The 22,826-nt window shown below is 41.6% G+C and overlaps 1 pseudogene; it reads left to right on the top strand.

Annotated features, from left to right (window-relative positions):
* The first annotated feature begins 696 nt into the window (after nucleotides 1-696).
* Nucleotides 697-22,313, top strand: LOC139343206 (transmembrane protein 184C pseudogene; annotated as a pseudogene).
* The last annotated feature ends 513 nt before the right edge of the window (nucleotides 22,314-22,826 follow it).

Below are 22,826 nucleotides of genomic sequence, written 5' to 3'. Positions count from 1 at the left end.
CTGCCTGCCAGTGAGCTCGATCATGCAGATTCTGTCACACCAGCTTCGGCCCTCGTGCTCACACAGCGGCACTAAGCCCCCCTGACATGTGTCACTACTCTGTGGAAAAACCAAAGTTGTGGTTTCACAGTCATCAAACTCACAGAGAACAGACACCACAGTGTCTGTATTTCTGCCATTTCTCTTTTTGAGCTCAGAGTTCACATGGTACAGTAACTCATGTCTCTGTGGCCAAAATCTTGTCGTGAGTGGAGAGAGCACCTGATTGATGGGTCAAATCTAATGTGTGCTGCTGTCTTGTATATATACAGCATGAAATTTGGATGAGTCAACATAGTAAGATTGAGTTGTGGTTCATTTATTGCCTGTCTGACGCTCAGCTTCTCTGTGACTGATTCAGCCCTGTGTTTCCTGCTCCCTCATCCATGGGCTTCACACCTTCCACACATTTTTTCCACCCTATTGAAGACACTAATGCTTTTATCACAGCTCAAGTGTTTTGCGCTCTTCGACAATGCCTCTTCTCCACCGTACCCCTCAACTTCATCCTCCCGCGGTTCTTCTGCTGAGCTTTCCCCTGTGCCTTTTTGAACGGAGAGCAATTTGCACATGCTTCAAGAACACGAGGAACGATGAGAGAAATGTCGTGGGCTGACGCTGGCAGGGGCTAATGCGTATTTATTACATTGAGTAGCGATGCTTGGCAAAGCCACCATGGCACATACACGGGGTAATGGCTTGACAAATCAGATCTGTAAGACTATCCACACTCGCCACTTCTCCTCCCCCTGCAGGTAAAGAGAGAGCTAAGTTACCAGATGTGGGAGGAACAGAGGAGGCCTGAGCTGCACCTCAGGGCGAGCAGAGAACACTGGGACTTTGTTATACAGCTGTTAACCTCTTTGACCTACACACTGGTGTATTTTTCTATATGTACCAGCAATTTGTTGCAGAGAGAGGAGAAGTGACAAGTTACATTATGAAGTCGGTCAGCTGGAAACATGGGTGCATGTTCATTTAAAGCAGAGAGCAGAAAAGTCTCTTAACCTGTGATTATTAATGTTTTACACATGAAAATCCTCCTGATAGATTGTGTTTATCCTGTTCAGGACAAAATTACGAAAATTCACTCAGGCAAGAGACCTTCAGCACTTTGCATATATTTACCAACACTGTAATGCTGCACATGTACACATGTAAGTGTCTATTAGGATCAGTTTTAATGTGTCATTTTTTTCATTGTTCTGCTGCATGAAACTTCACTGCAGAATCTTGGAGTTGGATAACTGCCTGGTAGCTTGACAGCAGCACACTTGGTCAGAATTGATCTTTGCCGGTGATGATATACCTAAATTAGTTTTATCACTGATGCTGCTTTCAGACCATAGCCAAGCGTGGCTGGTGATTGGTGTGATATGGACTTTGTCTACTCTTATTCCAGTTAATCATTTTCAAAACATGTTTATTTTTTAATATTACACTCAGTAAGCAATTAAAATGGGATGCACTTCCTTGGCTTTGAAAGAGCATCATGAGAAGCTGGAAAGGATGGAGCTCCTGTGGAGGAGCTATATTTGGCCACCTCAGTGCCTCCTTTGGTGCTGCGGCTCAGCGTGGAGGCTTCCTCTTACAGCCTAAACACTCTCTGGCAATATTTGAGCGTTGCCCTCCAGACATTAAAACAACATGTCTGGCTCGACAGAAGCTCACGTGGCTGCAGCTACGGATGTTGGAAGAGACACACAGCCACAGTAAAAGTCCAAACACGCATTTATCAACAAGGCTAAATCAACTGGTGGAGGTGAGATTCATGACAGCTTTCCTGAAAATACTTTCAACACACTTAAAATGAATGAGAATGAGTGAAAATATACCAAGCAGATACACACAGACGTTCACAGATCTGAAAAGAGAAACTGTCATTAATTAACATCAGAAGTAAAAATGCATTTTCTTGCATTTCATTGAGTAACAGCATAGTGTAAGAAACAAAGGGCCTCCTTGGGAAAATTAATTAAGCTCTTGCTCCTATTAAATACAATGATCTTCTCTTATCACACGTGGCTGTGAATCAAATGCAGGATGTTTTCTCTGCAGGAGCAGACAACAGAATCTTAATGAACTGCTAGAAAGACTGTCACACAGGTGGCTTTGCAGTGTATCCAGCAAAGTTTTTAAGACCAACAAAAGACTAAGTAATTGAGCACCGAAGACACCAAATCTAATTTCATGTGCCTTTTAAAATACACAAAGACATAATTCAAAGTGTTACATGCATGTGGGCACAGTGGTGCAGAGAGATACTGGGAGATAATCCCCTTAAATTGGCTTTCAACTCATTTCTAACACCTTTACATCACCTGTCTATCAGTTCCTGATAGGATGTTTGGGCATAGCACATGATTAATGTTTGCCTTGGTTCAACACTGCGCTGAGTGCGACATCTGTGGAGGACGGGCCGAGACAGATGCAGCACAAAGTGAAGCAAAATGTTGATATCTCTGATAAGTGTGCTGTAATGTAAATGGCACTTTGTGGAACGACACAGTTCATTAAGCATCAGCATCAACCAAAGAGGAAGAAACAGCTTTAGGCTCTCAAACAACGTTTCTTTTCTTTTCTAAAAACCCCCTCATGCCACATTTGATTATTGGAAATATCTACTTATGTTCAACCAGTCAATTAATCGTTTATTTGATTCATTATTTTTCATTAATTGTTTCAGTCCTTTTTCAGCAGCGTTCCAGCTTCTCAAACATGAGTTTCATGCTTATCTTGGTTTTTATTTGAGAGTAAACTGAACATCTGTCTGTTTTGAACTGCTGGTTCGTTCAAAACAAGACATCTGAATACATTTTATGGGACTGAGGGAAATTATAGCATTCATTTTTTCCCTGACATTTCATTGGCCAAAATGATGAATTCATCAAGAAAATACTTCATGTTCAACAAATCAGGGTAAGAAAACAACATATTCGTGACGACCAGCAGTTCTCCTGCTGTACAGTATGTAATGAAAGAGTCTGGCTGTAGTCTGGTGGAGGAGCTTTACTGGGACCTGGTGTAACTGACAGACCGTGGCATCGTTATAACTGAGCGCTGTGTCACATCACATTTTGTTTTGCTCTTTCTAATGTCTTAGTTTCTTTGTGTGAGCATAAAAATGGTCATTTGGATCTCCACTGAGGTGTGCCAAACCCAACTGTTGCTGATGGATGAAAATGTCACCTGTAATAAAAATCTACATCTCCATATAATGCTATTGTTTTTTTTATTCTTGGCATGTAATAAATTTATGCTGCTGTGGTTAATAACACAGTCAGAAGAAGTGTATTTGAGAGCAGCGGTTTTGAGTGCACCATGGTGATATAACATTTTTAATTTCAGAAATATTGAAAAACTCTCAAATGGATGATTTTCTGACTTCATTTGGAAAAAAAAAAAAAAAACTAGATTCACACATATGGTGATGAAAGTAATCTCAAGCAGAAGGCAATGGAGCACTGAGAGAAAACAGCAGCAGAGAGTGAAACATGGTCGCTCTCATTTGAGAGGTATGAATGCTCTCTCTGCTGATGGCCAATAGTCTGCACACAGAGAGCCAGCGGTGAGTGGAGAGGACACGTGACGGCCTTGTTACAACAATAAAAGGGCAAACCTGCGATGGTGCAACCTTTTCAAGCCGTTGTTACAATCTTTTTAAGGGAAAGGTGTGTGTTTTTGTGTGTAATGAGGTCAGCGAATACAGGTGAGGTAAGAACACGCTATTGTTATGAATGCGGCATCGCAGGTGAATGATTGTGCTTGTGAATTGGAGCGGATGGTCCTCTGAGCTCCCACAGCGAGCGTCCCTTTCCATCAGATTCACTCGTCTTCCTCATCGCTCTCTGTATTCTCATCCCCTTTCACGAAGCATGAAGGTGATTGATTTCATTTGTGCAAAACAAGCTAATATTCAATCACGGCAAGCCCCTGACCTTTGGAGTGTGAATCATTTAGCTGTGCTAATTCTGTCACCGTGCGAGTGGTTGTTGGATTCAGGTCCCTGCCAGTCCTCTGCCACCAGGCAATAATGGGTTATCTGCTTAGTTTGCTAAATGAGGTGTAAAATGAAATGGCACATGGTTTGTTTTCCATATTTTGTGAGTAAAAAGCAGCCGTGTTAATGAATCTCACTTTCTTTTCACTGTCATCACTGCCAGAAAGTAAGTCACCACTTGTTTGAGGACGTGGTTGAAGGATGTGGTGTACGGGTGTTAGTTCAATATCTCAGTGCTTTAAGGTATAATACTCAAAAATTGGTTAAATGTTAGAAAAAGGCATTTGTGGATCTAGGTTTCCTTCAGCAAAGAGTTTTATATTACTGTAATGTCTCCAATCTCTGCAGTAACTTGGTTCTGAACTCTGCATATTTGATACAGATATTTCCACAACATGAAGGTGAGTATTTGATAAGTTTCAGTGCATGATTTCTAAAGAAATGGAAACTTATTTTTGTCCTTCACCCTTACAGAAATCAATACGGACAAGTGTGGCAAGGCTGAAGTGTAAGATTGCTGTTATTGAAAAACCATAACTTGGCAAGGTCCGCCTTCAGAGGCCAATGTATTTCTTATTTGTTTAATACGTGTCAGATGGGGGGCGCCTGTGGTCAGCACCTAGAAGATGTGATTCTTTTCTCTACATGTCAGATGCTGTCTGGCAGGTTTCTGCCCAGCAAAAATGAGAAAAACCGTCTGTGCTTTTCTGAGGTGAGATTTCCAAGGCATGAGTGAAAGGTTGCAACAAATTGGCAATGTGGCCCGGTGACATGCTGAAAAGAAACCACTGTGCTCTTCACCTAAACATAACCCTGGTCAGGAAACTGTAAGTCTCAACTCGGCCGCTGCAACAGAAATCAGCTTTATTTTTCTCAGAAGGAGAGAGCAAAACAGCCGTGAGCGTTTTTTTGAAAATATATTTTGTAATCGTAAAACCAACTGTGTTAACAGCTCGCCATGCATGATGCATGACCTTGGTTTTAACTGTGGGCCCATAGCAGATGGAGAAACAACACTATGTATGCAAACTGTAGCTACTCAGATTAATGCTGCAGCTTTCCATCTCTTAGGTTTGTTGTGCTGTGAGCTTTGAAAACTTCATTTCATCATCAGGATCAGATAATCCTTGGGACCATCTGAATCCAACATTAAAAATAAATGTAAGTACATGGAGAGACACCTGCTCATTAAACGTTTTTGTTGAAGACTGCTATACTAAATATTAAACGAAGACAGATACAAAGAGGTCAGTAAAGCCCTGATTATTGTGGCTACACACTCCACACTTTCTTTTTATTTCATAGAGTGCTTGTCAGGATCACAATAAAAATGCAGAGTCTATTGGGGAATACGAACAGTAGAAAAACATTTTGTAAAGCATAAACTGCTGTAGAGAAGGTGTTAATATTTAATTAAGATTAAATGTACTGTTATTGCAACAAAATCATTACTGCAGCTGCTGGTAAAAAGATATTGGTGTAGCAATATAAAGAGAAATAAGAAATGCACACACATATACGTGTTCGTACTGAGTTTGTATATGTACATATATACATAAACATATAGGTATACCACATACAAATCTACATGTTTTTTTAGACATCTTCAATATGCTAACCCTAAAAATATATGACTTACTTTATTATATACGTAAATATGTTTGTTTGAAAAAACACAGATTTTAGTATTACATGTATAAAAATACCCAGTGGTAATTTTGGCACATGCCACAATGACATGTACTCAATGTGTCACAACAAATGGAAAAATAGTTTTTCACCACATTAAGACATTGTCAGCAGTTCCCAAAAAGTATAAAAGTGGAGCGCTATTTTCATGGAGTGACTTTTCAATTTGCCCTAATAGACAGTAACCTCCCTACAGATGCAGACATTGTTTTACGGTAACAATAAAGAATAAATAAATACCCCATCTAATTATGTTGGCTCCTCTACTGTCACCTCTGCCATAGTGTTTGATTTTAGACTGTATGTAGAGATTGATCACCATCGTATCACTTCACACTTCGACATGAACTCTCTGGTAGAGTGCTGAGATAAAGGAAGTGTGTGAGGCAAAATCCTTGATCAAAACATAAAGACACTTCCATGGTTTCTTATTTATTTTTCATAATAGCCTACCAGGTGTCTTTAATAATATTATTATGAGTTTTGGCAGTGAATTAAAACTGCTAATCTGGGATTACTCTTAAGTAGAAAATCATATTCTTTTCCACTAATCCAATGTGTTGCTCAGCTTTACTCAAATTTCCGGACAAGCTGCTTTTTTTGTTGGTTTGTTTGTTTGTTTTTATTGTCAGTCACGCAAGCAGAGAGCTTGATATTCATCTTAAAACAAACTGCAATAGTGGTCCAACCTTGAAGAGTGGCTCAACATCACAAGTAACTTTTTGTTCAAAACAGAGGCATTGTTGATCCAAGGGGGGGAAAAAAAAAAAAGATTGTCATCAGCAATTGTCATCTAAATGCAAAGCAGAGGTCAGGGAGTGTTCATGTTGAGTCGGTGTTCACAGGATTCAGCCTCAATTTAAGTGTTAGAATCACAAAAATGCTATAATTCCTATTTGTTTTATATAAGTTCATCCCCGCTGTGCAATTATCCGGTACTAACATTACTGTTGGTTACTAAAGTGTATTGAGCCATGTGTCCTGCCCCCGAGCTCGCCAGAAAGAGTCAAATCCATCCTCTAGAGAAAAAAAACATTTATCAATATTCCAATTAGTTTTTCTTCATTCACTAGTGGCCAGAGAAAAATAAAGAATTGTCAGGTTATCAATATCATAAGCACTTATCAGCTATCTAATTGTGCGCGCTTGACATTGAAATCATACATTTTTTCTAAGTGGACATATTTGTGTAAATGGAGTTTGCTTGTCAACACATCAGTAATCAATACTGACTGCATTTTGGAGTAATTCAATCAAAAATACCTATCAAGAATGTGACTCTCGGCTCACCCGCTCAATCACTCTGACAGCGTTCCTTACTCCTGTCCACTTTAGGTGTATACTGACACTGACAGACAAAAACAAGTGTCAAGCCCTCTGTCAAAAGCATGAAAAATAGCACATCTGCTCTCGCTCACTGTCTCGGGACCATTAAGCAGTCAAGGCCACACTTCATATAGAAACCTAGAGCGTGTCCTCTGTGGTCTTGACCACGAACAAGAGACCAACAGTTTCACTTTTTTCCCCTCACGCTCAAACTACTGTCACCGCCACCAAGAGAGATGTCACATATTTGACAACAGCTTAAAGATGATGGTTACTGGTTTTTGGCACCTTGTTTGCATGGCGATGTCTGCCCTTAAATAAATACCATACACTTAGATTTAGCAAATTTTTGTCCATCTATTTACCAAGTGCTGTCACTGGGGAAGAAAGCATTTATCGACTGGGGCAAACAAAGTACAATTCAGGGCTATCCAGGCAATCACCTGCTTCCCACTACCTATTATCCCCAAGAGGGAACCTGCACAGATCCTCCAAATGTCTCCCAGCAGCATTGCTCTCCAACTGGCTCCCATATTTCTGCTCCACTGGACGATAAAATAAAATCCCACCAGCTGCGCTCACACACTCACAGACACAGACATACAGTGCTAAGTGCCCTGCAAGAAGGATTTACAATTAAAGGTACGGCGAATGCGAACTTGCTGAATGCAAAGCAGGGCTCTTGCATGCCATTTACTGCCATCAAATGCGACGGACCCTGTCAATCATCATGACGCACCACGCGCACAATATTTCACTGCAGGCGGATCACATTTTCACCTGGGCCTCTTTTGGTGGTAACCATAAATATGCATGAATGTTCACATGTAAACACGGACATACAGTTCCTCTTGTAGCCATTCTGGAAAGCAATTTATGACTCATGCTGCTCAAATGACCATGGACAGGAAACTGATGACATAAAGAAAACCATTTTATGAATTCACAGTGGGTCGATAATGCTGTGATTGAATAGTATGTATTCCACCACGATGTCCATTGGACGTCAAAAACAATGCCTTTCCTGTCATAATATGTACCATTGATCTACCATTGATAAAAGAAAAGGTCCTATCATTAGAAACCCGTTTGGAACACTGCTTACTATCAAGAGGGCCATATTGATATTGATTTTTCTCTGGCACACTGGCCGACTCCAAAGTGGTCTACACCAGAACACAGAACTGAAGGACCAGGGGCTCCACTTCAGTGAGGCTGCGAGTGAGCAAACACTGGTAGCAATCATGGGCACCAGGCTCTTGTTCCCTTTTAAAGTGGCGGACAGTTTTTACCCATAGGCTGACAGGAGAGTCCAGCTTCTGAGGCAAATGTTGGCATAAATGTGCAACACTCCAATGACTTAAAGACTTCTCTGAGACTCTCCACTTTAAAAGAACCAGGTTCGCTTTGAAGGACAAACCTGACAATTTTGGGAAGAGCTGGTCCTCCTTCGTTACTCTTCCGGAAGAAACCTGATTCCATTCATCAAACAGCCGTGGATAATTCGGACTGAGTGGCTTACTTACTTAAACTTAATCCCCAAGCAATTGTCTGTTTAAGCTGTTCGCATGATTGTTAAAAAGTGAAAGCTGCCTGCAATAACTCGGTTTACAACAGAGAAATCATCAGTTTGGTCACACTCTGTATCAAGGTAAACATACTCATTGTCTAGTTGATTATTAGCATGCATATTTGTAGCACATTAGCCCTTAATTAGTCATTATAAAGCACTTACTGCTGCCTTATTCCGGCGGTTAGCATTATTAAGTGTTAGCATTGAGTTAATAAGATTGTAGTTTATGCACAAGATTCTTACTTACTATTCATTAGCAGTAATTACGAAGGTATTGAGGGAAAACAATAATGGCCTAGTAGTTGTAGAATATAGTCATGCAGAATAAGGCATTAATAAGTGATTTATAATGACTAATAAAAAGCCGATATGCTGCTAACATGCACGCTAATAAGAAACTAGTTAACGGTGAATGTGTGTAGCTTAATATAAAGGGTTAACGTCAATCTGATGATCATTGAAAATGGTGTTTTCGCTTCAGTAAAAAATGTTTTTCTTGAACTCAATGTCGGCCACTGCCACAGAAATGCAGGGCCCATAATGACCATTGTACTGCACTGCAATCAAGTTCTCATTGTAACAGGGCCATGAAATTACTTAAGAGACTCAAGTGAATAAACAAAAGCAGATCATAGACCTCTGCTCGACCAATACGCCTTTGCATCTGCTTTTGTCCCTCTGTTGGTTTCGTGTCTGTACAAAAATTGAGCCCATTGTTTCGTGGCTATACAGTAGCAGTGTGTCAACACTGTGTGTTAGAAAACATGCTTTCATGTGACTGGAAACCACATTCAAATGTGCGTATGTGGAATCCAACTGTTGTTAAAAATAAATAGAAGTTAAAAAAAATTAGAAAGGAAACCACCCACAGTGCCTGTTTTGCTTATGTAATTTGTTGACTCTACAGTGCGGTGGCTGTTTTCTGCTTTTCAGATGTGCTTTTCATCAGCTGGTACTGTACATGTCACATCTCCCTGTTTGCAATCCAAATGTTTTCCACATGTTCTCTCCACTTGAGCCCTCTCATCTCCCTGGAGTAGAAGCCTCATCCTCTGAGATATTCAAATCAGCATCAGTTAGCAGCTTCTCATCCAGAACTTGTGTTTAGCTTGCGGTTGTAGCCTTAAACAAAATCAAAGCACTCTTTTTGTGTGTGTGTGTGTGTGTGTGTGTGTGTGTGTGTGTGTGTGTGTGTGTGTGTGTGTGTGTGTGTGTGTGTGTGTGTGTGTGTGTGTGTGTGTGTGTGCGTGTGTGTGCGTGTGTGTGTGTGTGTGTGTTGTCTCCTGAGTGGCACACGAATTCATGAAGAAGATAAAGGCCAAAAACCCCACTAGCTACACTGCTTTGTTTGAGTGCTTGTGACATGTTTTGCAGGGTGTGTTTACCAATATTGCTTTATATCTCTGGCGAGGAACAGCTCCTATTGTGGTATGAATGCATTTGCGTATGAATGCACAAAAATAAGTCTGTGTTTTGAATAGAGCGACAAAAGGTTGGAAACCTTTTCTCTAGGTCAAAACGACTTTGTGAGCCCTCTTGTTTGCATTTTGTCCTTGAATCAACTCAGGAGTAATTTTTGTGTTGTGTTGCACACCAAGTATCACAGTTTAAGATATTCTCCAATCATTTTTTTTCTTCCAAAATAGCTGATCTGCTTCTGTGAAACAAAGCAAAGATTCAACTCGAAGTCAATCCACTCTCAATGATCTCTCCCTGCGAAGGTTTCCTCTTGCCTACTGTTCAGATGCAGAACAATATGAAGAACAGCTTATCCATACAGATGTTGTGTATCATGCATACCATACAGTATAATGTATGCTGAAACATATCATCCTCTGTCTTCAGTTTCTCGTGGTTATAGAGAAAGATGCCCATCAATCCACACTTCATTCGGTCCCCGGTAGCCCAAATGAGGAACGCCTCTGCTCAAAAGCCTCCCTTGAAGGAGACAACAACCTCCATGCGACCACCCACTCAGGAAGATTGCCAGAGGATAGTTTTGCAATCATGTCAGTATAGTGCAGCTTGGTTTTGATGTACCATAAAGCCATTATTTCTATGGGGCTGATAGAGACTTAATTAGAAACATAATGAATCCGCTGCACATCAGACAAGCCTAATTAAGCCTGACTGAAATGCTGGGATAATTGGGTTTTCAGTTCAGGGCCCCAGAACATCGACCCAGACCCTCTCCCTGACCCTCCACACTAGTCCCCAGGTCCCTCGGCTGCTTACTCCAACCAGCCAAGATGGACTGTCAGCACGTTGTTACAGGAAGCAGAGGCCTATCTCACCATGTTGACTGTCTCATTTGGGACTCACTCTGTGGATCTGTTGTGAGCTTTGTGATCCATGGAAACTCCTCTGATGCCCTTTATAATCCCATTAAACCTATTGTCTCCAGCTTATGGCTCACTGGCTGGAGGAGAGGAACAAAAGGAACTGTCGGGCTGCTGGAGCAGAGCAGACATTTGTGGTTCAGGTGTGTTTGCCAGAGGGAGTCTAAGGTTATCAAGTCATGCTGTTTCACAACTCTTCCAGACATGCAAGGAACACGTCCCTTTTACCTTAAGCTCTGCAACTTTGAATTAAAACTCTTGATCTTCATTGTTTCATATTATAGTTTTAGGCCTTGACAGATTCCATCAGTCTGGGGACTATGTCAGACAAGAATTTATTCACTTTTTATACTTTCAGTGATACATTTGTATCCTTATATTATGAATAAAAAGGGCTGGAAATCACTCAAACTCAAAAATAGTATTAATATTATTTATTTCATCACTGCTGTTCAGTCTGCCATATAGTGAAATCACCGTTTGAGGGATCTAAGGAAAACAGTTTGAGTGTTTTTACCAAAAAGGCAACACAACACATGATGTAAACAGGCATGACATATTGAAGTATTTGTGGATTTAAGCAATATTTTGTGAAAAGCCATGGAGCATGTACAGCTTTCTCAAACTCATGACAATTAAAAAAGCATGAATATAAAATAAACACATGCCAGAGGAGACGACAGAAGCCAAAGTAATCTGCTTATCTGTTTTTTATATCCACGTTTATCATTTCACACTTCTCATCATTTAACAGTCGACTAAAAAGAGGAAATATGGTGAATCCTGTATTTTGCTGAGGAAGAGCGTCGGTAAAGTGATCCCTGCAGTATAGGTTAGTAGCTGCAGTTGTCACAGCCTGGCATATAGGGTTGAGACGTACTGAGATGTGTCACACTGGTGCAGTTCAGACCCTGCAGTGTTCATGTATCAAGATCAAAGATTGTGTTTGGATCCTGTGGAAAAGGATTGCAGTTCACACTTGGCATCACAATATCCTGACAGGATTCCACTTCTCTGCTACCTGTTGCTAAGGTGACACTAAACCCTAGCAGATATAAAAATGAACTCTGTGCTTTGTTTCGATTGAAAACATCTGCTAACATCTGCACTCTGGCTGTTTAACAGCTTTTGTCAGTTCTGCTTTTAACGGTTTTCAGTCCGACATGCACATGTGCGTTCTTACATGTGTTTTAAATGTGCGCTGTTTATTTAGTGTTGACCGCTGTCAAAGGATTTTTTTTTTTCTAATCTATACAGTTCTTTGAAGCTCTCTGCAGCACATGCATTAAACTTGACAGGAAGCACAAAAAAACAGATGTAAGTAGGTGGAGCTGGGAGTGTTGAGAGAGAAAAGCAGCCAGATTCAAGATGGTGCTGAGCAGTCGAAGGAGAGGCTGCACGCTGGGGTGGGTGTCTGCCATTTAAACATCTTGAAGTGAGCTGAAAAAAAAAAAAAGTGAATGTGCTATAGGGTGCTTCAGCCAGGTAAGACAGGTAGACTTTACTCATTGACCTTGCAGTCGTTATGTCTGTGTTTAGTCACACAGGTGAAGAAGAGGGTTGTGATGGGAGTTTGGGCAGAAGGTCGAGATGCATTTATGGTGAAACAGTTGCACTTCTCCACCGGAAGGCCCTCCTAGCAGGTGCTTTATCACGTTTTTTCCACTGGAAGGAAACCCAAGACACCACTTTTTCAAGCTTCCTCCACTGCAAGGACATCAGTAACCCCCCCCCCCCCCCGCCCCGCCATCCACCTTAAAAGTGTGGTGTGCCTATCAACCAGTGCACTGTTTAACAAATACCCTGCATTTCAGTCGACATTCAGGTTGAAATGTAATTACACACAGACAGTAAGAACTGACAAATTGACAATGGCAAGTGAGGTTGTGAGAAAGCATACTCTTGATAGTCTAAAAACAACAAAGGCGGCCAGACAGACACAGGTGAAAAGGAGAGATGTCCCGGCACACAAGGGAACAAAGAGACAGAGAGCACTTACAGTGTGAGGAGGACGATAGCAGTGTTAACAATAGAAGTCAGATAATCACAGCTGCCTAGGTGACAGCACGGCATGATTAACACTAATGACCCTACACTTTATGAGCCTCTACAACGACAATTAGTCCTCCCACTCCTCCTCCCCCTCCCCTCTCTAGGGCTATGTACACCCACACCTCTCCCTCCTCCACCCCATCCTACCGCTGCTTTTTGATTTTTTTGTCGGTGAATTCCAGCTTTCAGCCTCTGATCATTTCAGTTTCCTCTGTCAGCACGGGAAAAGGAGTTACTGTAGGTTTAGGACTCTACATCTGTATCTGTAAATGTCATCCTTGTTACATTCAAAAGCACCTGATCTCCTCCACTGCATATCTTTTTCGTATACCGCTGAAGATTTTTGTCTTTCTCTGTCACATCTTGGAGGACTTTTAGTGGATAATTCATGGACTACATTTCAGAAACACAGCATGCAATTATATGTGATAGATGATCCAATAAGGTGACACCCACTAAGGTGGAGCTGACATGTGATTGATCATATAGCTGCTGATTGATGACTTGAGAGAATATGACCGCCAGTCTCACCAGCGTTACCAGAAGGGGCCCGTGGAGGGTAACAACACTTCTTTCCAGTCAGTGGCAGAAAAAAATGTAATCTGAGGGCAGGTTCAGGTCACTGTAAGATAAAGATGAAATACACTGCAGTGACATTGAAAATCCTCATCTGGTCTTCATTTGGTAACAGTATTCAATATGCTTAACAAGCATCTTCAGTTTAGCAAAAATACACATGACGACATAAAGACATCATGTAAGAATTGTTTTGTATTGTTATTCCAAACCCCTCTTCATTTTTAACTTGACTTAACTTTGCACCTCAAGTCCTGCTTTTGGACACCAGCACACAAAGTCATAATAAAGCAGAGTCAGTCATTGTATTGGAGGACCCTGAAAACTTCTAAAATATTAATAGTACAGCTGCCAACGATGTGTCATCAGAGCAGAGCTGTTCTGTGACAGTCGTAAAGATGGAGAGATTTAAGATAAAGGTGAGTAATAAAAAAACTTCTCTAAATCAAAGCAGTCCATGACTGATATGAGAAGCTGTCAAGGGGATAAAAATCACAGAGATATTAGAGGAGAGAATATTATAGCCTACAGTAGGTGATGTTACACTGTCGGGTGCAACAGAGGATAGTTTGGACAAAGACCCTGAGGCAGCTGTCAGGGTGAGACAATTTCCTAATAACTACTGAACTGTAGAAGCTGCTGTGCTCAAATGTGCCAATAAAATAAAATAAAAAAACCTCTCTGAATATTGACAGGTCGGGATGAAGACGACATGCTGAACAGAATGTTGATTTTGCAGTGTTTGTTGTAGTTATATATTTTATTTTATTGTTTTTTTGTATCATATTGAAGTTGTTCTTTCAACTCTTCTTCTGACTTGTATTTGACTCTTGGTTCCTGTATGTGGCCCATTAAATGCATGCATTATACATTCCTATTTGCATGTTTTAGATGGCCTACCGTAGATTATCAATATTGAATAACACACATCAGAACGATCACCTCACTGAGCTTTGAATGGATCTTTACAAAAAGCAGCTACACAACAGCAATAACATATGCTTGTTTTATAGGGCCGAGCGATTCATTGAAAGGTTATCCAAATCACAACATGGCCAAGCACAATATCCAAATCACAGGAACTGCAATTTTATCATGAAGGTAAAATGTGTCACAACACATTATAAATGAACAGAGATGCCCCGGTCCACAAATCATGCCTTGTATTCTCCAGGCATGAGGGAATGAGCTTGTTTTGTCATTTGGTTATCATCATTTTTACCATTCCCACTAAAATCGTGACTCACATTGCAAAAATGATATGCCTTTTTTTTTTGTGCGCATCATTCAGCACTGCTATTTTGACTTGTGGTTTCTCCTTTGCACTTAACACTTCTGTAAATAAGGCTTGAAATGAGGACAGACTTGATATATTTCCCCACTTTTGTTGTCTGTTGTCGACTTATTTGCTTTTAATTTCAGTGGCTATTTTCTGACAAATGGGTTATTGTGCATTCAAACAATCATTTGTTTTCCTCTGAAATTAACAACGAGCCAATAACCCTCTGACAGTTATTTGTGAAAGGATTTTCCAAACAGCCTGAGTGGATGCACAAGTGAAGGCGCCTTGATGTGCTCTACCTTTGGTAGAGCATGACCGCCTCTCAAGACAATTCCATTTTCCCTCCTCACAAACACAAAGTGGAGCAGTCTTTGTATCCTCCATCTCCCCAGTGTTCACAGGCTCTCTGGCACGCAGCGCTAATCCCCACGTCAGGACCACATGCCCATAGATCTGTGGCACACGGGGGCTCCGATAATGACCTGCAGTCAAACCCACGGCGCTGGACCTGGACTTCTAACACCACGTATTTAGCAGACTATTGACTCTCTCAGACACCCAGCCTGTGCAAGTTGAAGAATGGCTCCAATTTATCTTATGCTCCCAAGACTGTACTGAATTAGAGACCTGACAAATGTGTGTTTGGTGCAGAGTGGAGTAGCTTTACATAGGGTGCGTTTTTCTGTGTGTGTTTTCTATGAGGGCAATACACTGTGGTCTCAAGCTGACTGTACTCTGAGCATGCAGGTTTGTCACCTTTACCTACAGCTGATAAAGAAAAAAAAAAAAAAAGAATCACGTTGCTTTACTGTACTAAAGTCAGCTGTAGAAAACAAACCTCTGCTTTGAAGCCAGTACTCCATCTCACTGATGTCAAAAAACATCTGATCAGGATGCCTATGCCTGTTGAGCCATTCTGAACCCAAAACCTGCTGAAAGGACGACACATCCTATTTAGTCCGGAGAGATGGTACAGAGAAAGATCTGTACCAATCTTTGCTCACTTACCACAAGAAAAATCTTTAAAATGTCTTTTAATTGGAGTGAAATGTGGCAGCGCTCTGCGAGCAGAGACCAGTCAGTCTGTAAGCATGGCGCCCCCAAGGAGAAGTCTAATGAGCTGCTGCAGTTCAGCCCAAAAGGACACATTAGTGATGGGATGGCCCAACAAATCACACAATCAGATCACAGGAGATCAGCACTATTGATAAGCATTCTGGCCACATCTGTCAGACTGAACTGCCACAGTGGGCTCTGTGACGAGCGAAGGAAGGAAGCACATCTTTGTCACCGTCACATTTTTGACAATTCATAAATGCAGCATCAACAAAGACATATATGTGCTTCCTATTATGAGTCACATCTTCCACGCAGATGCAAAAATACATACTGCATGATGTGTAGGATGTTCTGTGCATTTTCATTTCTCCTTTCACTGGTGCTCTCCGTGTGTGTCTGTGTGAACTGTGACACCACCAGTGCGATGGCACATCTTCAGAATACTAAATATTTCATCCCTTATATAACCATACACCCTTGACTCGGTTCAAAAAAGCGGCTCTGAAGCCAGAAGTCTTGATCATGTGGCGTGCAATCAGAGTTCAAACTCACCACAGCCCTTTACTGTTTCTGGGAAGCGATAACAGCCATGTTTTTTTGTTTTTTTTTCTTGGCACACATTTCAACTGTTGTATTAGCAGCCAACCTCTAACCTTTGCCTCTACAGCAAATATTTACCTTTAGCAATCCAACTTTATTTTAACTGATTACAAGCTGGAAAAGTATCACACCCCAAAGTGCCTAAAGAAAAAAAGAGAGCACCACTGATTAAATGGAACATTTAGTGTTCATGAAACAGCAGGCATCGCAGCAGGCCGCAAACTGCAAATGTTTTGTGGAATAGCCAAATTTAAAAGACTATGAAACTATCTTCCTCTAATGTGCCTGTGTGTGAAAATGAGAGAGACAGAGAAAGAGTGAAAAGAGAAATAGACTACTGTATGTGACACCCTGTCTCATCCTCTAAAGTGGCACCCTCTCACAAAACAGGGCTCAACCCCAACCCTGTAAAACAGTCATTTGCCCGCCGGCGCGCGCTAACACCAGCTATTCTGGGAGAAGCATGTGATGCCATTCAGGGAGCATAAAGATACCTGTAAAAGATTTTAAATGGGTGTTTGTGAGGGCCATATTTACTGAACTCAATATTTAACTGGTGCTCAAATCTGAGTCGAGTGAACCCCAGCTGAGCAGCTGAAACCTCACATTTAAACTGCATCTCATTACTGTCTAATTAAAAAAGTGAAGGTGCTAATATACTGCCATACTGTGCATACACTGCAAGTCACTGAACAAAAGTGACAAAGGGGTAAATTATAGACGTACTATATGAGCAGGGTGTAACGTTACCTGAATAAGCCCTATGATGTGATATTGTCTTTATGTAAGGCTGTTGGGCGTGGTCGCTGTGCCCACCCCTCATCATGAGCAGCTTCAGGATAAACATTTTTCAAGGAGTCAAGTTAATTTAGAGGGCTGCACGGTGGCGCAGCAGGTAGTGCGTGTGCCTCTCAGCAACAAGGTTGCTGGTTCAATTCCCAGGTTGGGCAGGGCTTCTTCTTCTTCTTACTTCTTGCTCAACTACCTGGAAAATCAGTATCTCAGCCTGGTGCTGATGCTGGAGGTGCAGGAGCAGCAGAAACACCTGCTCCCTCTGTGCTGCTGCCCGCCCTGGCCAATGGGAGAGGTTTTGCTGCTGAGATGCAAACTGGGAGTGCTGCTGAGACCCGTCACAACAGTGATTGCCTTGATCTGTCAGCTGTGTGGAGTGTATGAAGAAGGCAACTTCAGTTCAACAAACGCATGGACGTACCTGGTCATCTTCAACAACATGTCACAGCTGTTCGCCATGTACTGCCTGGTGCTGTTCTACAGGGCTCTGCGAGAGGAGCTGAGCCCAATCAAACCAGTGGGCAAATTCCTGTGTGTCAAAATGGTCGTTTTTGTCTCTTTCTGGCAAGCTGTGTTCATTGCATTGCTGGTCAAAGTGGGCATTATCTCAGAGAAACGTACGTGGCACTGGCAGAGTGTGGAAGCCGTCGCTACTGGCCTGCAGGATTTCATCATCTGTGTGGAGATGTTTCTGGCAGCCATTGCCCATCACTTCAGCTTCACCTACAAGCCTTACATCCAGGAGGCGGAGGAGGGCTCCTGCTTTGACTCGTTCATGGCGATGTGGGACATCTCTGATGTCAGAGCAGACATCTCCGAACAAGTCCGCAATGTTGGGAGAACAGTTAGAAGAAGCAAGAAGAAGTTTGCATGTTCTTCCCGTGCATGCGTGGGTTTTCTCCGGGCACTCCGGCTTCCTCCCACAGACCAAAAACACGCTCATTAGGTTGATTGGTGACTGTAAAATTGCCCCTGGGTGTGAGTGTGAGTGTGAATGGTTGTGTGCTTGTGCCCTGCGATCGACTGGCGACCGGTCCAGGGTGTACCCCGCCCCTCGCCCATTGACGGCTGGGATAGGCTCCAGCACCCCCCGCAACCCCGAAAGGGATACGCGGTATAGAAAATGGATGAATGGAAGTTCATTTATTTGCCACCGCACAACACAGGATGTAGCCCATTCATGATACACACACATAGAACATACTGTATACACAAATATTTAAATGTAGAATAGAATTAAATGAAACTTCAAAGAATGAAAACATTACAGTCAGTTATATACATATACAGTAATAATTTTTAGTGTATGGAATCACAGTCCATCAACTTTGCCCATGTTTGAGCAGCCTAGTGTTACATTTGACTGTTACCTTCTGTGTTTTTGCACCTTTCCATTGCTGCTTCTTAAAAATACCTGCGCCAGATGCTTTAACTCTCCTGCACAGTTGCAGCTTTGTGTCAGTGCGATGATTGGTGCTAGGTCGATAGATGAGCAGCTGCTGTTTTTACAGATGCATCGACTTACTGGCAACACTAAACACATTTAGTATACGTCCCTGTGTGTTCGTGTTATTGTGTGCATTGTCAAGCATGCTCGTGCTGATTCTCGTCTTCATGCACAGTAGCCTGACTCGCTCTCAGCCTTGTTTGTGTGCATCGGACCACAGAGTTTACTGCTTGGGAGCAGGGGACGATCATTCATGCCGACCGCAATCACCCAAGCCCACTTCTCATAAAGTTTATGCAAAAACTGACGTTTATATCAACAAGCAAATCTATGACCAAGTCACCATATAATTAGCCAGTTGTGACATATGTTTCTCTTACTCTCATTATCATTCTTTATGAAGCATCACATTAACTTTTTATGACTTCTATTCGCTGTAAATAAAAGTTTCTAATCCTCCTTTTTTATCTTCTTGAAACACAATGGAGCCAAGAAAGGTGCAATGAATGGACTGAGCGTGCCCGCTGCTGCTGAATGTGATGCACTCTTACGACAGGGAGACTAAATTAATTTCTCCTCTTATTTCTGAACTGCGGGCAGTGTGAAAGATAAATGACTGCTGAGTCACTGGGTGGAATGCACACTGTGAGCTTTTTGTTATATTCTCTGAACTTACTTAGCAAACAAAATGGCATCAGTGGGGGTAGTTATGGGGGATAGTGAGGGGGAGTGAACGACCGGCAACATGTGAAAAGATATGCCTGCAGGGAGGTGCTTCATAATCCTGAAAACGAGGTGCCCAAACAGGCCCAGTGGAACTGCAAAATATACAGTATATCAAGTGTGTGTGTGTGTGTGTGTGTGTGTGTGTGTGTGTGTGTGTGTGTGTGTGTGTGTGTCAGTGCGTGTGTGTGTGTGTGTGTGTGTGTTTAAGAAACAGAAAAAGATGGGTAAGGACATTTGTGTGTGACCTCCCTCTGCGTGCATACTGTAGGTTGACATGAAGATTTAGAAGAACATGAGCATGTTAAACTGTGTGTGTGTGTGTGTGTGTGTGTGTGTGTGTGTGTGTGTGTGTGTGTGTGTGTGTGTGTGTGTGTGTGTGTGTGTGTGTGGCCAAACCAAAGTCCCACATGGCCAGGCTGCTAAGTGGAACACAAGAGTTAATGGGATATTTATCAAGTGAGGACACTCAGCCAAAGACAAGGAGAAATAAACAAGCTTGTCTGACTGGGGCATCCTTGGCCATTATGATAAACAAGCACACTGTTTGCAAGTCTAATGGCCACTCGATGAAATGCACTGTGCTATACCCTTCAAGACTTTCAGTGGCACATACTGCTTCATTGTTTCAGAGACAGAGTGCTGGAGTCCAGGCTCATCCTCCATCTGTAGTGGAGATTTAGGGGTAGGTTATTAAGACCATAATTCATGTACAATAACTTGCTTTCATACTATCAATTAGCAGCAATTAGGAGGTTGAGGAGAAACTCGTAGTTAATGGCATGGTAATTGTAGAATATGGTCATGCAGGATAAAGCATTAATGACTAATAAATATATACTGTATATACATGCTGATAAGCAACTAATTAATTGTGAATATGTGTGCCTTAAACTTTGCTTTAATTTCTCATTATGAAGTAAATGTTGATCACACTAGAATTCATTTTCAATGGTATAATATATCTACTATATACTCTTTCATTTACAGGCAACCCAACAATTTTACCAAGAGCCATGCGCTTGGGATAATGACACCATCTGCGTTTAGACGGGTTCCCTGAAGTCTGGCTTTCATGATGTAATTCTGTCTGCTGCTGGGTACGACTGGCCATGAAGCCAACTGGCACCTTTTTTTTTTATCTGCTTTCATGCCTCCATCATAGACTAAATGAATGAATGAACTCACCCTCTGCTCCCCCTCCACCCCAACCACCTTGCCCTAGTTACCTGTTTGCGTGAAGCAATACTCAAACTATGTTATTATACTGTATTAAATGATGACAATTTCATTTACCTCGTCTGTGAGCAAGCTTCTTTCTTTTTTCTTATTTCCAACGTGGTGTTGATTGCTTCTTCAGGGAAATTTGGAAACAAATGCAGTGAATCTTGTGTTTTTGGGAGCTGCTGGGCTCTGAGGAAAACAGAACGCAATCCACTTGTCTGTGTGACAACAACAGACAAATAATACTTGGAAATGCATGGGGGGTTGAAGAGATGTCTGTTTCCACTCTTTAATTTAAGGTGTTACCTGCTGATTAATGAGGAAAAAATGATTTTTTTTAACCATCTTTGTTTTAAGGTCTCTATGTCTTATATTCAGAGGAGTTTTATATCATGTCACCTGTGCCATTGCACAACGAGCTACACCCTCAGTATGTGCAATGCCTAACTTTCAACCCACATAAAAATAAAAATATATTGTGAGAACTAAATTTTCTAGATGTTTGCATTAATTCTCAACCCTTACTGTACATTCAGTGGAGCTGCTGCAACTCTTTTGCTCCAGTCCAAAGAGGAGTGACTTAAAATTAGGGTTCAACCTGGGGAGCTGTTCGCAAGGTGTAAATGTGTACAAAAATAAAAGTTAAAACCAAACACTTTATGCATAGAAGTATATTAAGCTGTGTATAGGTTTTAGTTCATCATTGTGCTATTTTCCCACCACTTAATGGGCTGCTGGTTTGCCAAGTATTGATCAGCACACAACAAGCACTATCTGCTTAAGGATAACTACCTCCCTCCACAGAACTGGAGCCATTGACATTTGGATAAAAGACTAACATTTTTATCCAGCCCCATCTCTGCATCTGGCTAATTTCCTTTGACAAAAGCAGCTTTGTGATGTTCGTAGAGGATGAGAGGGCAGCCGTTCTGAGACTCACATTTCTTTGCCTCAGTGTTTGCTGTTGTTGGACTATAAAACAATGCTACAGTACATATTTTAAAAAGTGGAATGGAGTGGAATTGAAGAAAAATTAGATGAGGCGAAGCTTATTTCAGGAGACGAACATGAGATGTTGACGCATTCATTCAAAGCACTTAGAATTGCCTGGTGTATGAATTGTGCTATACAAATAAATTTGCCTTGCATGTAAATGCTGCATACTGACTAAATAACAGGAGTGGTGGAAGCCACTTGAGATCTTTGAGAGCATCAAAATGTTTCCTCAAAAGGAGATTGAACAAAGATTTGCGGCTACAGGCAGCTTCAGATGGGGGCCTGTTTGAGATGGCAGCTAGCGCATGGATAACGCTGATGAACAAAGGTAAACGATAAATCTCTTCCGCCATGTAGAGCGAAATGGTCAAACACACTAGCTTAGCTCGTTAGGCAGCTAAAATGCTAAATCTCATTTCACGGGTCACTGCCTGTGCCTGCCTGTGACATAATCAAACTGCAAGTGTAATTGATTCAATGCATACCAACAAGATCTTTGACCCCCATCCTCTGCTGTTAACTGAACTGAACACCCTCTGTTTCTCCTGCAGCACTTCGGAGCCAACCAGTTAAAAAAGGTCACTGACGACGACTAAAAGCTGGCGACCAGAATGTGTAAAAAACAAAAAAGTTCCTTTGATTAAACTTGTAAACAAATTCAGTCATTCTCTAATGCAAGATAGTAATTAGGGTAAATTGAGCTGCAGGAGACACATGAAGGAGGCTGTTTATTAGCCTCCTCATGACCTTGTGTTGATGACAGATACTAATCACTCATAATGAGCAGTGCTTAAGGATCTTTGTTTTCAGCTGTAGAAACAGAAAAGGTCAAGTAGTACTCTTGGTGTGTTGACAGCATGTGGCAGGCGAGAAGTGGGTACCCCCCACCACCACCTCTGTGGCACTTCATTTCCATTCAAGATGTTACGTTGAACACAATGAAAACTGCTGATGGATTTTTTTTTTCAGTAAGACATTACTGAATTCTATGCAATTGTACGTCCATGCCGAGGCTGAGAGCTGTTAACATCCTGAGGGGCATGAACATTGATTTGACTATAAATCTGTCTTCTGCGGAAAAAAAAAAAAAGCCTGAGGCAATGTTGCAA

This window comes from Chaetodon trifascialis, chromosome 15, assembly GCF_039877785.1.
Source record: "Chaetodon trifascialis isolate fChaTrf1 chromosome 15, fChaTrf1.hap1, whole genome shotgun sequence".
Lineage (NCBI taxonomy): Eukaryota > Metazoa > Chordata > Actinopteri > Chaetodontiformes > Chaetodontidae > Chaetodon > Chaetodon trifascialis.
The sequence above is the reverse complement of the archived record's forward strand: the minus strand, read 5'-3'. Positions and strand labels throughout refer to the sequence as shown.